Raw genomic sequence first — 16,077 nt, 5'->3', positions numbered from 1 at the left:
CCTACTTTCAATTGATTCTCTGCTTAACTTTTGACTCCGTCCAATTTTATGGTTGAGCTAGCACGCAAGCTACCTTTATAGAAATAGGGAGATGTGGTATGATTGCCAATGAGACAACTACACAGATATACAGCAACAAACGACAACTACTGAATTACAGGTTCCTGACTTAGGACAGGCACATTCAGAATGTGGCGGGGTTAAACATGTTGGGCGGGCGCCCAACCCTCCCCCTAATCTGGGACATTGATGAAACAGCACAAGAACAAACTATAAAAATACAATAAACGAACAACACGTGTCTACTTTAATGTTTTGACCATCTGCAATATATCTTTAATGTATATTTTGATGGTATGAAATTGGAAGTTTTTGTTGATATCCCTTCTGTCGTTATTTGTTGTTTAAGAGTTGTGACTGCATGAACTGTACTGATAACATTTATTTTGCCAATTCTCTTGTAGAGTATTGTATGGATGGAGGTAACCTTCAGTATCCTCAGATGCAACTCCACTGGCATTAGATGTTTTGCTGTCACAGCTTGAACTAGAGATATGCGTGTTGCGTAAAGCCGATCTTTCTTCACCTATTCTTATGCCTGAGATTTCTATCATGTTTGATTCGTCAACTGTTTCATATTGGGACTCAGGAATGGCACTTGTCTGGGTATTAATAAAATGTTCTTGGGGAGTTGGTAGCTGTGATCTTATGTCATTATTGGTGAATATAGCTTCGTTAAAAGTCCCTGCACGACCAGAACGTTGTTTTTCACACAACAGTCTTCTAAGTATCAAGACGAAAATAATAACAATTACCATAGACACCACAGTACTGGCTGATGATGCTACTATTATAACTATAACCTGCTCCATAGAAAATGCAGATTCTTTTTCTTAAAAGAAATTATAAATAGTTATATATACTTTATATCCAAGCAAAGGAACAACTTGACCTGATTAATTACATATGTTATAGGTTAAAAACTTAACGTGTCACTAGTTTTTGTGTTAAAAAGATAAGGTTAAGATTTTGAGAATCAGAATCCAACACCTGTATGCTTGTCATATTGTATAGACATTCGTCGTTTGTTGAAGACAGTATTAGTAGATTAACGTGTTTTATTGTTACATTATTGTCAGTTTAGAATAAAAATATTTCGTATGATTGCCAATCCGGTAATTATCCACCAGAGCCAGAGACGAAACAACGTGGAAGTAAGCAACTATATATCACCGTACAACCTTCAACATTGAGCAAATACAAAAAAACAAATACGGCAGCAACCAAACAACGACAACAACTGATATACAGGCAAATACAGTATGCGGCGTGGTTAAACGTGTATCCTCCCAATAACCAGGGACAGTAGTGCAGTAGCATAACATAAGAACAACCTTGACATATTTCAAATATCTTCTTTTTTTAAAAGATAATTTTTTGAACATTGACAAATAAAATTATATCTGCAATCAAGATACTATACTATTCGTTTAATGAGATATTCTTTTGAAATTGACCATCATATTCATATTTTCATATCTTTTTAAAACGTGCTACAGAACTTGATTAAACTCAATGGTAAATAACAGGCATACATTAGACAGATGCGAGAGGATTGGACCGTGGCTTAATCTGGAATCCTAATAAATGTCCTTGTTGAGCGTACAATATTTCCCTTCGACATACATTCATAACCTTTTAGGTAAAATCTTACCAAGCAAACTTTAGATCAAGAAAATTCCCAAAGAAAGTTCTACAACGATATTTTCCACACAGTGGAAAATTTCCAATAGATAAATCTATTTCTTAAATTTCTGATCATCACTGTTACTCTTTAATCACCAGCCCCGTGTTTTGATGGTGCCATGTTCTCTAAATGTTAAAAAACCATTGCAACACTAGGAAGGATCTAGAGTGGATCTGTTGCATGGGAATAATTATGTATTTACCCAACATACACTTAATCTTGTGCAGCTTGAAATGTCGCCAATTTTCCTGTCCGTCTCACTTTGTTAAAACCACCCCAATTATTGTATTAAAAAGTCTCCAAAAGTGACTGAAGTATAGAAGTATGGTATTCTGGAATTCTACCACCCGTCAGTAACACCATGCTAAAAAAGTGCGATCGCTTGACTATACGGGATGCATAGATAGACATCCACGTTCTGTCGGAATGAAGACGTTGAATCCATTTGTATGTTTAATAGGGCTAGAATCTTTTTTTTAAAACAGTCCATCAACAAACCCGTCTAAAAGTTGTAATGTTTTTAAACGTCCAAATATCATGGCACTTCTACTAATGCGAGGCATCAGATTCAAAATCGGTATTTTGACAGGGTGTAGCTGTGAATTGAAGAATACCACGCAGTCAATTTGACGCTTCTATTTACTATGCAAGTATTTCAGATGAAACATGTTTCCCTTAATTCCAATCAAGCCTTTGATCTTAATGCTATAATAAAATTATGTGTTTATTGATAACAAAAAATAAGAACAAATAATTCCTGCATAAGATGAGGACTACCTTTTTCATATTTTGCTGAAGTAACTTCTTTGTTCCATTCTTTCGTGATTTCTGTTAAAGAAATTTCTTTTATCCATTTTTTAGTCACCGTAGGTTTCCTATAATGAAACTGAAATTTAATAATGGAAGTCCTCAATCGAGATTTTATTCAGCTTAGCTGTTTCATTTTTGTTTAATTTAGTTTGAACAACAGAAGGAATTTTGTAATTATACCTCAAGTTTATCTCAACTTAGTACAATATATAAAACATTATTACTAAAATGCATCTCTCTATGTTTTTTTATCTTTTGATCTGAGAAAAGTTCACGTTTTTTTTTACATCCCAATTATGTTGTCATAAACGCACGGTTTAATAAGAAATATAGTAGATCTTTTCAAATTAGTAAAAGGAATAGTGTTGAAGGGTGTGTAAAAAAAGTCAGAAGATACCAAGGGAAAATTGAAAACTCATAAGTCCACAAAACGCGACATAGAAAACTTAACACTAAGCAACACAAACCCTATAATTTCGTGGTTTCAGTTGCTCCCAAAGGGTAAGGTGAACCTGCTCTACTAGTGAAACACGTCATATTGCTCATGATAAGTACAAATTCGGTGAAAAGTCTCCTTTGGTGATGTCACAATCGAGGAAACGACGACAGGATTGTGGTTATGACAATTGAAATATATTCGTCGTCATCTGGGACACTAATATCCCATAATGGTCAACCAACTCATGATGGCGTCTGTAATACTTTCGAAGGTGTGACTTTAACTTTGCCACTTGGAATTTTTGGTTCCAAAGCTTCTTTGTAAGTAACAACATTTTATCAAGGAAATCATGATAGGAAATGCATGCTCTGGAAGCTATATACTCCATACGCTGGCGCTGCTGGAATGTGGTTATGTTCCGGACCATATGAGTATTTGGACCATACGCGTATGGTCCGGGTATTTAATACGTTGTACGTTGCATTAGGTATGAACCTTCAAGGTGTCATTAGTTAAAAGTTTCTTAATTGAAATTGTGACTAATTTAAGCAAATGGTATTCATTGTTACATTTTTAATGAAAAACATGAATTTTACTCACAAATTAAAATTTGAGCAAAATTATTTTTGCATAGTCATTGCCGTTTTTTGCTTCCGAAACGCAATATGTCGACTTCGACTTTGGAATATAACTTCGAAGTAATATCGAAATAAACCATTTAACAAGAAGTCAACTGTTGAACTCACAGGCACATCGTTTTTATCTTTATTTTGGTGTTTTAATTTGTTTTGAGTAAATTACAATTTCTTAAATATTTCAGAGTATTTTAGTTATTTTTTTTTAAATGTTTTCATGCTCATAGTCATACGATTGTACAATACCAGTAGTTTATACGTGAATTAAATAAAAATAGAGAGCAGCACGCATGAACTACTGTTATTGTAAGAATGTATGAAAAGGATCAAGAACACGTCAAATAAGTGAGAGAAAAAACATAGAAATTAGACGAATTAAAAAAATAAAATAACCTAAACACCGGGGAAAGAAGAAAAAACTCCATTCCGAAAGTCAACAGGATAAAGTTGAATCAAATTTACTCTAGCGAAGGCAAGCTGAAAATAATAGATACACCAATATTCAGACAACATATAAAAGATAACTAATTTCAGAAAGTAACTTGTGCCGATTTTGGTCGGAGAACGAGCTGTGTGTTCCAGCGAACGAAGTCATGATTTATTTGCAAAATACTTATATGGTCTAAATACTCATATGGTCGGGCCCGTTAATAACCAATCGAGTATATACTCATATGGTCCGACCATACGCGTATGGTCGGACCATATGAGTATACGTATATGGTCATGACCATACGCGCAAGGGTCCAAATACTCATATGGTCCGGAACAGTTACATAGAAATGGAAAGTTCACAATTGGAAAATAGAAATCATCCCTTTTGGCGTAAAGCAATTTCGTATCGTTGTACACTCCTATAATTGAGATGGAAGACGTTTGATATTATTTATTTTGGGTTTGATCATTGCAGTAAACTCTGATGTTATTAGACGGCACAATGCTCGAAAATTGAACACGTGTTTATATGAATAAAAGAAACTAAACGAAATTGATTACTGTAATTCTTTATCGATTTTCTGAAGCAAAGTAAAATGGACATTATTGAACAAATGAAAAAGGACCGATACATTAAACTTGTGTCTGACCACGTTTAAGAATTATTCGTACATATAAAAATTAAACGCATACATTTCGAGGAAAAATTATACATATTCATATGGAAATAAATGGATTTGTACTGGTAAGTATGTGAGTCAGTATGTGGTTTAAGCCTGAAATAAAAATTTACTACTTTGGTCCTTCTTGGTCCAAATGCTCCAAACATTGCAGCGTATTTACACATCAATGGCTCTCAAATGTCTAAATTTGAGCGTTCCTGTTGAAGTAAATCCAAAAAAAAAAGAGCTTCGGACAGTGTAATGCAAAGTCAGGAATATGACAGTTGTTTTCCATACGCTACATTGGTTGATAACGTATGATTGTGCAGTTTTTATGGACTTCCCTCTTTTTTTAATTTACCTTAGAGTTCGGCATTTTTGTTATACTTTTTAAAAGCAGAAAATTTTAAATAAAAGTTTAACAACTATCAAGTTAAGACCCATTTCGAGATGAAACTATATAGTTACTTAATTGGAATACATACGTGCTATACAAGCTAAACCTTTCTGTTGTTAAATTCTCTCCACACCCGTAAATATGATGACACCTGGAACATACTAACACTTATAAACTAAAAAGGAAAATGACAGCACAAATATCTGTATGATTTTCTGTTTCATAATATAAATATTAACAATGTCTGAAATATGAGTGTTTCTCGTTGCTCGTTTTTTATATAGATTAGACCGTTGGTTTTCCTGTTTGAATGGTTTTACACTAGTCATTTTTGGTTTATAATAAAACAAATGTGACAGATAGCACATATGATCGTATCCTCTGAATTACAGGCTTCAAACTTGGGACAGGGACATTGAATGTGGCAGAGTGAAACATGTTTTTGGGATCTAAGCAACGCCACCACAGCCCTAACCTGGCACAGTTATTAAACAGAACAACATAAGAACAAACTGTAAATATTAGTAAGCTTGCTTGCCAAGCTAATAAAGACGTTGGCTCATACACTGCAAATAAAATTAACCCAGTTGTTAATTTATTTGTACAAACAAAGCTCTGTTTTTCTTATGAGTGGACCCCGCTTGTATGTCTTTGTTTGAAAAGGCTACTTTGAGTTGTAATTCTTGAGAAAATTTTCTAAGAAACATAACATACAACCTCACCAATTCTTTTGGAATACGATTTAGTAAATCCGATCTAAACAGATGACAACAATGGTGTTCATTCAACCAAATAGTTAAGAACTGTTGATTTTGTTTCTTTTCTTGTTGATTCAACCTTTTATCTAAGTTAAAGAGCAGTGTCGAATTTCCCCTGAATGTCTTTCATTAAAAGGATCAAATCCGAAACTTAACCGAACAAGTATGATACAGGCACATACAATATTTGTTACGGATATCCAATCATTCATTACTCAAGATAAAAGTTTGGTTGTTGGTTTAGAATATCATTCGTATGTATTATTAATTAATAAGTATTAATTATCAGCACATGAAATTGTCGAATTATCGCAACATTGCAATTTTTAGTAAAAACGAATAATTGAATGTATAATTTAAGTTTGGTGGCTATGTTAATAACACCTAATGCAATATAATTTAACAAAAGGATACCACAGATACAGTTAAGTATGAAACAGATAAGTCTGCTTCATGTCATAACTTACATATAGAAATGTACAATGAAGGTAGGATTAGAATTAAAATTTACGAAAAAAAAAATGATTTCAGTTTTATCATTGTGAATTTTCCATTTCTATTTAGCAAAGTCCGGAGAAAGCCTGCATAAGGAGAATATATCGCTCATTGGATACGATATTCTAGGGCTTGCGTTTCGTAAAACTATTTCTTTCGTAGAATGTTGCTATCTATAAGGATGCTATTGAATGAAGGGTTCAAATCGGTCAATTTTTCGAAAGTTTTACGGACGTCTTCATTATTTGGTTGACCATTATGAAATATCTATGACACAGATGATCATGTTCATGTCCCACTTGTATCTACAATCACGCCCCTTTTACTCGATTGTGACAATACAAAATGAGACAAACTTATACTTGTTGAGGAAAACGACGTGTGTCACCAGTGAAGCAGGACTGTTATATAAATCCAACCGGAGCACGTTAGTTCACTTCCAGTCTTGTTAATTTCCTTTTGTTCCCTTTCTTTAGTTTTCAGTAAATATTTTGTTACTTTATTTTTCAAGTCTGTATTTTGTTTACTAGTAAAAGTCTTATTTTGTCTTTGTCCTGACAAACCCTGTTTGTATTTCAAACTTTCATATTAAGTCAAGTTTTAGAGTTAAAGAATTAACAATTACCGATGTATTTTTATTTTGATTACGTCTTAGTGTTAGATCAACATTTGTCAATCCACCATTTTAAGATACATATTCTCTTGTGTTGAATCATAAATATAAATTTACAAAAGCAACATGGCTGGTGTTACCGGTTGTGCAGGAACTGCTGATTCTTCTGAGTTCAATCACAGTTCACCCAGAATGTTGGTGGTGTTCGTGTGGCTCATTCTTTAGTTTTTTAATGGTTTGTGGACAGCTGTTTGTCTGGTCTTCGATATTCAACTGACCATTGCCGTTTTTTTTCTTGTACATATGGTTTTAGATTTTCTTCTTGGTATCTCCTTTCTTTTTGTTTTATAGCAATTACTTAAGAAGTTATATTTGTATTTAGGGGAGACAAAACAACTCAAACAGGATTCATTTTGTGTGTTGTGCCGATCTAATGGCAGTGAACTAGCTTTCAGTAACTGAGTACTCTTATATATTTGTGTCTTTTGTTGTATTTCTAGTTTTTTAAATGTTCGTGTCGCTCTAATGAGTCACTTTCCAATTGATCTTAACCGTGTGTTCTATGTTGTGCTCTTATGCCCCTGTCAAAGGTTATGGAATGGATGCGCGATCACGTACATGTTTAAACCCGCCACTATATTTATGTGCCTGTCCGCAATTCAGTGGATTTCGCTAGTTGCCTTCTGGATCCTCGTCCTTTGAACCGAGAGGAACTGTTTGTCGCAACCTGCAGAAATCAGTAAGAATAGGGAATAGCTACGAGTAAATAAAAAATCGAAAACAGCTAATATCAAGTCCACTAAAATCGTCAGCGGAGTTGGCAAATCTACAAAAACACGTCAACAGTTTTGAGTCACCTTAAAAAAGTGACTAACAAATTAGAAAATACGATAGCTAATATTCCAACGATCGGAGAGGAGATGCAGAATACTAAGCTTTTAAATCACGAATGGAGAAAAAAATCGAATGTTAAAAGAAAGACAAGCCAGACAACAATAACATATCAATTGAGCGAGATAAGGATGCGCTATATCTTACATTTTGAACAAAAGATGGTAGGATACGGATAAGCTAATTTGTTTGAAATATCATATCATAGGGAAAATACAGAGATATTGAACAATTCATTGAGAAACAGACGAACTGATTGTTTTCATTGATGCAAACGGAAATATTTAAAACTAAATATAGATGATTTAAACCATCTACACAAGCATCATCACCGCCACTACCAGCAACAAGGGGTATTACATAATTTCAAGATTTTACTGCAACATATTTCGAAAACTTATTTTTGGTTAACAGTACAATCGATCTACATATTGGCGTTTCCAAACATCAATTCCCGCCATAGGTGCTCGAAACAAATGTTTAAAACTAATTTGAAAGTATACTAATTTTTGCAGAAATAAATCCAAATGACAAAACAAAAAATGACGCAAAACCCCTAATCGGAACGCTTATGCATTCCGATGATATCAATAGAATTTAAAGAACTTTATAATTTTCGTACCATTGACCATCTATATGAGAGTTATACAAACAAATGGCGACTTCGACAACGATACATTTAATTTGGGGACTGGCATTAAACAAGGGATATAATTCATCAATTACGAGAAAACAAAATCGATTTGTCAAATGAGAAAATTGAAAAATTCCGAAATCTTTTTAATCAGAAAATCAAAATGGAAAGGACAAGGTTAGATAAGGGGCGTTTTTTGCCCCCTCTCTAAATAAGTTTATATTAATATCATTGGTGGTCTTAGTATAGAAACTTGAAAAAAACAATGATTTTATTGTGTTCCGGTGAAAGGAAGGTTGCCTAGCAACGGTTTTTATTAAGTATCAAAATTATCACATATTAATTGCCTTATCAGTACAAATTTAAATAATTCCAAATAATATTGTTTGTCCAGGAAGAATTTGAAGTCACAAATGAAAAGTCCCTTTGATTTCGTTCACTATATGCTTAAAAACAACCTAGCAACAGAAATGTTGCCTAGCAACGGTTATAAAATGGGTGTTTTTCCCCTCCGAAGTATGAATTTAGCAGTTGTTTGAAGATTTTTCTTTTCCATATGGTGTTTCATTCCAATATACTATCATATACATCTTTATTCTTAACAAATTCCGTATTGAGCATAGCAAAACAAATGTTGTTTATCAACAGCAAAAAAATGTTTGAATAAAAGATAACTACAAATCAATTAGTCATTTAATTGAACAAATTAAATTGAATGCAATGCAGATTGTCTGTTTATGAGCAACTTTTAGTTAGAAATGAAAAGTTAGTTCAATTGTAGTTCACTTAATGCTTATCAAATGTGACGTCACTTTGTGCGTTGCTGCTTTGGCTAACTCGGCTGTGTATTTTTATATGTTGGATTAAGTTGTTTTATGTAATGTATCCGTTTTTATTCTGTAGTTAGTCCCCACTTCGGTTTTATCATGTATATCTATTATATAGTCATTTTATAAAATTTACTGTTTGAAAAATTATAAATTATTCTAAATACTAAGGATGTTCTTGTCCCAGGCAGAAAACCCTGGCCGTGTTAGGCGTAACTTTTTGGAAGTTTTGGTCCTCGGTGCTCTTCGGCTTTGTACTTGTTTTGGCTTTCAAGCTTTTTTCATCTGAGCGTCACTGGATGGTCTTGTGTGGACGAGACGCACGTCTGGCGTATTGAATTTTAAGCCTAGTACCTTTTGTTAGCTATTATTCGTGTGTTTCTTTGTCCTATATGTTCTCCCATTTATTTGTATTGTGGTCCTGTCATGTGATGTTGTCGTTTTGGTGTTGTGTTTGACGTTGCCATTAAAGCGGGAGGTTTGGCATGCCACAAAACCAGGTTCAACCCACCATTTTGTTCTTAAAATGTCCTGTACCAAGGCAGGAAAATGGCCATTGTTATATTATAGTTCGTTTCTGTGTGTGTTACATTTTTAATGTTGTATTTTTGTTGTGTCGTTGTTCTCCTCTTATATTTGATGCGTTTCCCTCAGTTTTAGTTAGTAACCCGGATTTGTTTTTATCTCTATCGATTTATGAGTTTCGAACAGCAGTATACTACTGTTGCCTTTATTTATCAACAACTTAGCTACATAACAAGTGCATAGCAACCGCTCAATAATGGGTTCTTTATGTTATCTGAAGTATGAATTTAGTAATTTTGGAAGAATAAACTTTCTCATATGGTGTTACACTATAAAATAAACATCTAGATTATCATTCATCTTTTTTGACGAATTCCATATTGAGCATAGAAACCCACAGGTTGCTTAGCAATAGCAAACATTTTTTTAAAAATTAAAGACAACTACAAAACCTATGTTTCAATGTGAAGGTCATTTCATGAAAACAAGAATATAAAAGATTTACTAATTAGGGGTGGGTCTTAACAGTTTTTTTTTAAAGATATTTAACAGTTAATGAAATGAAAGAGACGTGGCTTGTACCACAAACAGACCTCGTCTAGAATAAAATGTATAAACCAGGCAATTAAGAATTAATATGATGGAGGGGTGCGGATGTGAATGTGTCCCCTGGTTACAAATCCTATGGTGAATTAGAAATGACCTATCAAGGCAATGGGTGGGGATATAAACCATTTTGGAGATAATTAACGATTCATTATATAACGGGGATTTGACCTCAAGGAATTATTCCTTCGGTGCAGTAAAAAGAAATTGACATAGCCTGTAAGAATATATATGGATTTAGGGTTGGACATATAATATTTAATTATTTTACCTTGAAAGTCAAAGGTCAAGAACAAAACATCAATTATTTTGACCTTGAGATCAACGGTAAAGGACATAATGATATAAGACTTATATAATATCTCATGGCTATACACTTTATGCCAAAGATCAAGACAATGTCAAAAAATTAAATAAGTGTCGGCTCGGACAAGTGTGTTTGAGAATAAAATCCAGAAAAAGAAGAAGAATAATACTTAAGTTAAACATAACGTATCCATTCATTTCTTCTTGGAAAACGATAAAGAAAAGTGAGAACTGAGTACTGATTAAACTGCTGTTTCTTTCACGATGAAATGAAATATGGAACGATTTTTTTATTTGTAATTATGATGTGGATACTGGCGATGACAAAAAATGGTTTCTCTTTCCTGTCGATGTCGAATGATTCGTGAAATATCATGTAAAATTCATAGTATGTGTTTATTTTGTTTTTAGTATTTTTTCGTTTTGTTTTTGTGTTTTTATAATTTGTTTATCAAAATGAACAATTATACTTGGACATGCAAGTTACTAATAAGAGTATACAATTGCAGAAGTCAATTCTTTGGGTGGGTGCGTATGTTTAAGCGAGGATTTATATAATAAGAAGGATTCTTACTATATGCACCCTTCATTTAAGTCATTGTACAATTAAATAAATAGAATAAATGAATTAAAACTATACAAAATATTGTCAAAACTGACTGCACATTTAAAGTTTTATCAAATCGCACAACTTTAAAAGTTGTAATAGAATGACATTTGGTTATCTCAACTTTTTATTATCAATTATTACATTACATGTATGTCTCATAAGAAGCCATACTTTTGATTGGATATACTATAATTGTTTATATCAGTATCTTTTTTTTAATCATTGAAAACTGAGATATTTATAGAAAATGTTCGAATTCCTTGAGTTTCAATTTCTTTGATGTTTTTCTTCATATAAAATTGTTTTTTTTCTAGAATTAATATCATGTTTTATTTATTAAGTAATATCCAACTTTTAAAATGAATTACTTTGTATTGTAAAAATCACGAACACAAACTGAAAATGCCATGTCAAAAAACGAAAAACGACCAAAAGACTAACAACAGTACTTAAAATTCAACATAGAAAACAAAGACCGAGCAACACGAATCCCACAAAATCCGGGGTGATCTTAGGTGCTCCGGAAGGTTAAGCATATCATATGTGGCACCAGTCGTATTGCTCATATAATTAAAATTTATGTTCAAATGTAAATATCCATCCTGTTACTTTAAAAGTAACATAAAAAAACATGCTCTTTGTTCGTAAAACTATCTTAAGATGACGTCTAGAATCAGAATAGAACAAAAGGGAAACAATTATCAATCGGTAAGTATTGTATTCATATCTTTTTACAATGTCTTTAATGTAACAGAAATGTCAATGATTTTCAGCTGATGTTGATTCATAAAATGTTTGATAACGTAGCTAGACATTGACCGAAAGAATTAAGCGTTGATGGCTTTATTAACTTATGTTTATGTACGGCGTTATAAACTTACCTTTTGCATTCACATAAACTTTCACAGAGTTTTCCATAAAAAGGAGCGATACAATTAAATCTACAGTTTTTACCGTAGGAGCCATCTGGACATTCTACAAAAAAGTAAATGAAGAAAAATGAAACCTATCAATGTGCATGCCAGGATGCTATAAGATGAATCGTTGTTGTTAAAAGACACTTCTACTAGAGTTAAATTATATATTATTACCTAGCAGATAATACTTGTAATCTATATATAAGCGGAAATGAAAGAGAAATTATTCCTTTTTGCTAACATCAAATGTTTCGACTAGCAACAGAGAATTAAAAGTTGAAGACTTTTTATACTGACATATATTACGTCATTTAATGTCATTCAACGATGCACTACTGTTTAATGTGTCACATAGAAATGTATTTCTTATATTTCATACCATATATATATATCATTTAATCATTTTGTTAATCCTTAATCTGAATTTGACATTTTACAAACTCAATTATCGACTCCGATTCTAGGGTTCAGCAAACTTTAAAAGTTTAAAGGCACATTAATTCGTCACTGCACTGTAGAATTAACTGATGGTTTATTGTAATCCTAAATATGCCTGTAATAATTGATGGAGTTAACCCCAAAAGAAAGCGTTTCGGACTTACGAAAATTATAAAGTGTTATTTTCATTTTCTTTTCCTTTACCAACACAGAAGTCCGTATGTGTATTATATTATTCTTAGCACAATTTTTACCATGCACTCTGTCTAAATCATACAAGAAACCATTTTTAATGTTAGTTAAATTGTTGAAGACTGGATGTTTTCTTTTCTGAGTCCCCTAGAGAAGCTGTCACACTGATGTATACCCCGACATCTGCTTTTATTTATCTATGCTCTCAAATTCTATATTTTATACTATGATGTATGTATTCTCATTTATTGAAGTATGAAGTGTTTTTATCATTTAGAAAAAAAAAATAGTCGTTCTATTGCCAACATATTTTTAAACACAATGTAAATCTACCAAAGGTTAAAACAATTATGTACAACAATTAATAAGCAAAGAAAAGAACTTAAATGTGAAGAAAATTTGTCAACAGAATTGAAAAACAAAATTACATTGAAAACAGTTCACGAACGTTCTTTCCACACTACCGATAGTTAAAAACTGTAATGGCTGCGATTCAAAATTGTCGATGTATGATGTAAAACACCAACAATAAATCAAATATTTGCAGATGGTTGAATGTATCCATATATTTGATTTTGACTAATTTTATAATTACCATTGATTGATTATCTACAACAATTCTTTGAGACCAAATAATGTTGATATTCAAATCTTACGAAATGTCAAAAAATAAGATAAGCATTATCCTCTATTTAAAATCTTCTTTATCTTATATTAAAATTGTTTAAAAATAAAAGCCCCTGCTCACTGAATTGAGGAGAATGAGAATTATATATTCTGCACCTGATTAATTTGTCAGTCAAATGAGTATCATGTACACAGCATATACTATATTTTGTCAGTAAATTAAGTATCCTGTAAACAGCATATACTATTCTTCAGGTTTATAGGGTAATTCAAAAACAAATACCCCTCTTTCCGTTTGCTAAGGTAGTTTCGATTTCAGTCGTTTCACCTCATAACTCTGCTTGGGCATTTTTTTGTGTAATGAGTACATCCCTGTTAATGAAGGCAGTCATTGGTAATTAGTAATAAAATTAATAAAATTTATTAAGATTCAATTGGTTTGTGTGTGACATACACCCGCCATTGCAAATCTAGAACTTTAAATGATGAACCTATATCTTTCAATGCACTCTACAACTTGTAAATTCTATAGTACCTTAATCTAATTATGTTATTCAGAACTTGAAATATGATACATTTGTCTTTCAAGGCAAATGTAGAACTTGATATACTACATATTTGCCTGTCAAGGCAATCCGATACTTGAAATACTATACTTTCTTACCCGAACAATCACCATCTGAACTTTTGTAGAAGCCATCGCAACATTTTTCGCTAACCACTTTTATCTTGCAGAGTATAAATAACTGTTCATGTCAAGTCGTTCGGCATCAAAGGATTAAACAAGTATTTAAATATTAAGAACTAGGAAAAATAATAGATAACTCAAAGGAAATAGTGTTTAAAAAAGAGAAGACTAAAAAGCGACAATATATAACGTTAGACGTTTGTTTAAAAAAAGACAAATTTGGCTCCGCTTAATAAGAAATATCAAATCTGTAGAAAATCAATCCGTCCTAAACTATAGTATTGGTGACTTTGCACAATACCCATGCAAGAAAATAATTCATTTGATATTTTCAATTGTACCAATTGTACTGCACCAGATGCGCATTTCGAAATTAGTGACTCTTCAGTGATGCCAGATGCAAATATATTTGAAAATCCAAAATTTATACAAACGTAAAAAAGCTGATAAAACCAAAACAGACCAAACGTACAGCAAAACCAAGAAAAATAAGATATTTGCATGAGGGATTAAATTTTGATTAAACAATATTCGTATTTTCATGCCAGTATCAAAGTACTGTTTGATGATGCCTTCGGGGACTTATATTCCACCATGAGAGGTATCGAATAAGTCTTGCATCAAAATATAAATAAGGTTTTAAAATAGCAGATGATATCATATGATTTAACAATAAGTGTATAATTATTCCCCTTTTGATACACAAACGCTGGTTTGGTTTTGATTCATATATTGTTTTGAAAACACTAATAGTGGTCAGTTGATCTCAAATTTCAATATAGAGCAGCAAGAACTTTCAGAAATTTTTCACTACCTATTGCATCCTTATTGACAATTCGGCACGAAAGATAGAATCAATTAGTTACTTTATACATGACTAAAATTGTCTATACGATTATTTATACTCAAGAAAATTTAGCCAATTAATATATGAATTTTCGAGAAATCTTAAAATAATTTATAAGACAACTATTTCTTCATCCTTTATATTATCTTTTAATATATTTTATGTCTTTACACAAATTAGAAGTATTGTCTGAAAATGACCAAGGCCCAAGATTGAAAGGTTTTAAAAACACTATAACATTCTTCAAATATACTTCGTGAAAGGGCAGATTAGGATTTTTAAAAATTGAAGACAATAAACAAATCTATATTTTATAGATACAAAAATTATTTGTTTGTTGAAAACGGAGTTTGGCAGAAATTTAAGTTGGATGTCAGTGTGACTTACTCATCTTTTATAAGTGATTAAGAAAATATTATCCCTTAGTTTAACTTGAACAACACGCCAAAGAAAAGTAATTTTACAATGCAGAAATGAACTACATTGTAGTTTACTGTTAAAGTAGAAAGGGGTAATTTCATAACTCGAACACAACGAATCTGTAACTGCCGCTAATTTCTTATGTATTTCACTTGAACTTTGTTTTGTTTTCCCACACTGTAAATTGTTATTGATAAATTGAATGTTTGTTTATTGCTTGCCTAACTGCTGGTGACAAATATTTCATGCATATTCAGGACGATGTCAATATTTACCTGGACTATCAAATGAAATGTATTATCACACATATGGTTTTAATTGTTTCAAGATGGATCTAAAACTACGTATGAACATATTGTCGTAAAAAGGCATATACATTAAAAAACAATTTAGTAATAGTTTAAACGTTTCTCTATTACAAGAATTGGCAAACTAGAGAGGGGAAAGATTGAAAGGCATTCAGATCAAGAAAGTATCAATTATTAAAAACAGAGACATATAATGTTTTACATGTCTCTGTTAAAAATAAACAATAAATCCAAATGCTGGTGTAGATGT

General features: G+C 32.1%; 1 long non-coding RNA gene across 1 annotated transcript; it reads right to left on the bottom strand.

Annotated features, from left to right (window-relative positions):
• Positions 1-273: 273 nt before the first annotated feature.
• Positions 274-14,288, bottom strand: LOC127698317 (uncharacterized). Its single transcript, XR_007980788.1, has 5 exons — positions 14,229-14,288; positions 12,272-12,365; positions 5,214-5,276; positions 2,525-2,622; positions 274-892 (listed from the first exon to the last, which is right to left on the bottom strand). It is a non-coding gene; the product is annotated as an uncharacterized LOC127698317 (long non-coding RNA).
• Between the last annotated feature and the right edge of the window lie 1,789 nt (positions 14,289-16,077).

Source organism: Mytilus californianus, unplaced genomic scaffold, assembly GCF_021869535.1.
Source record: "Mytilus californianus isolate M0D057914Y unplaced genomic scaffold, xbMytCali1.0.p SCAF_4, whole genome shotgun sequence".
NCBI classification, from domain to species: domain Eukaryota; kingdom Metazoa; phylum Mollusca; class Bivalvia; order Mytilida; family Mytilidae; genus Mytilus; species Mytilus californianus.
Note: the sequence above shows the minus strand (reverse complement) of the source record. Positions and strands in the feature narration are given on the sequence as shown.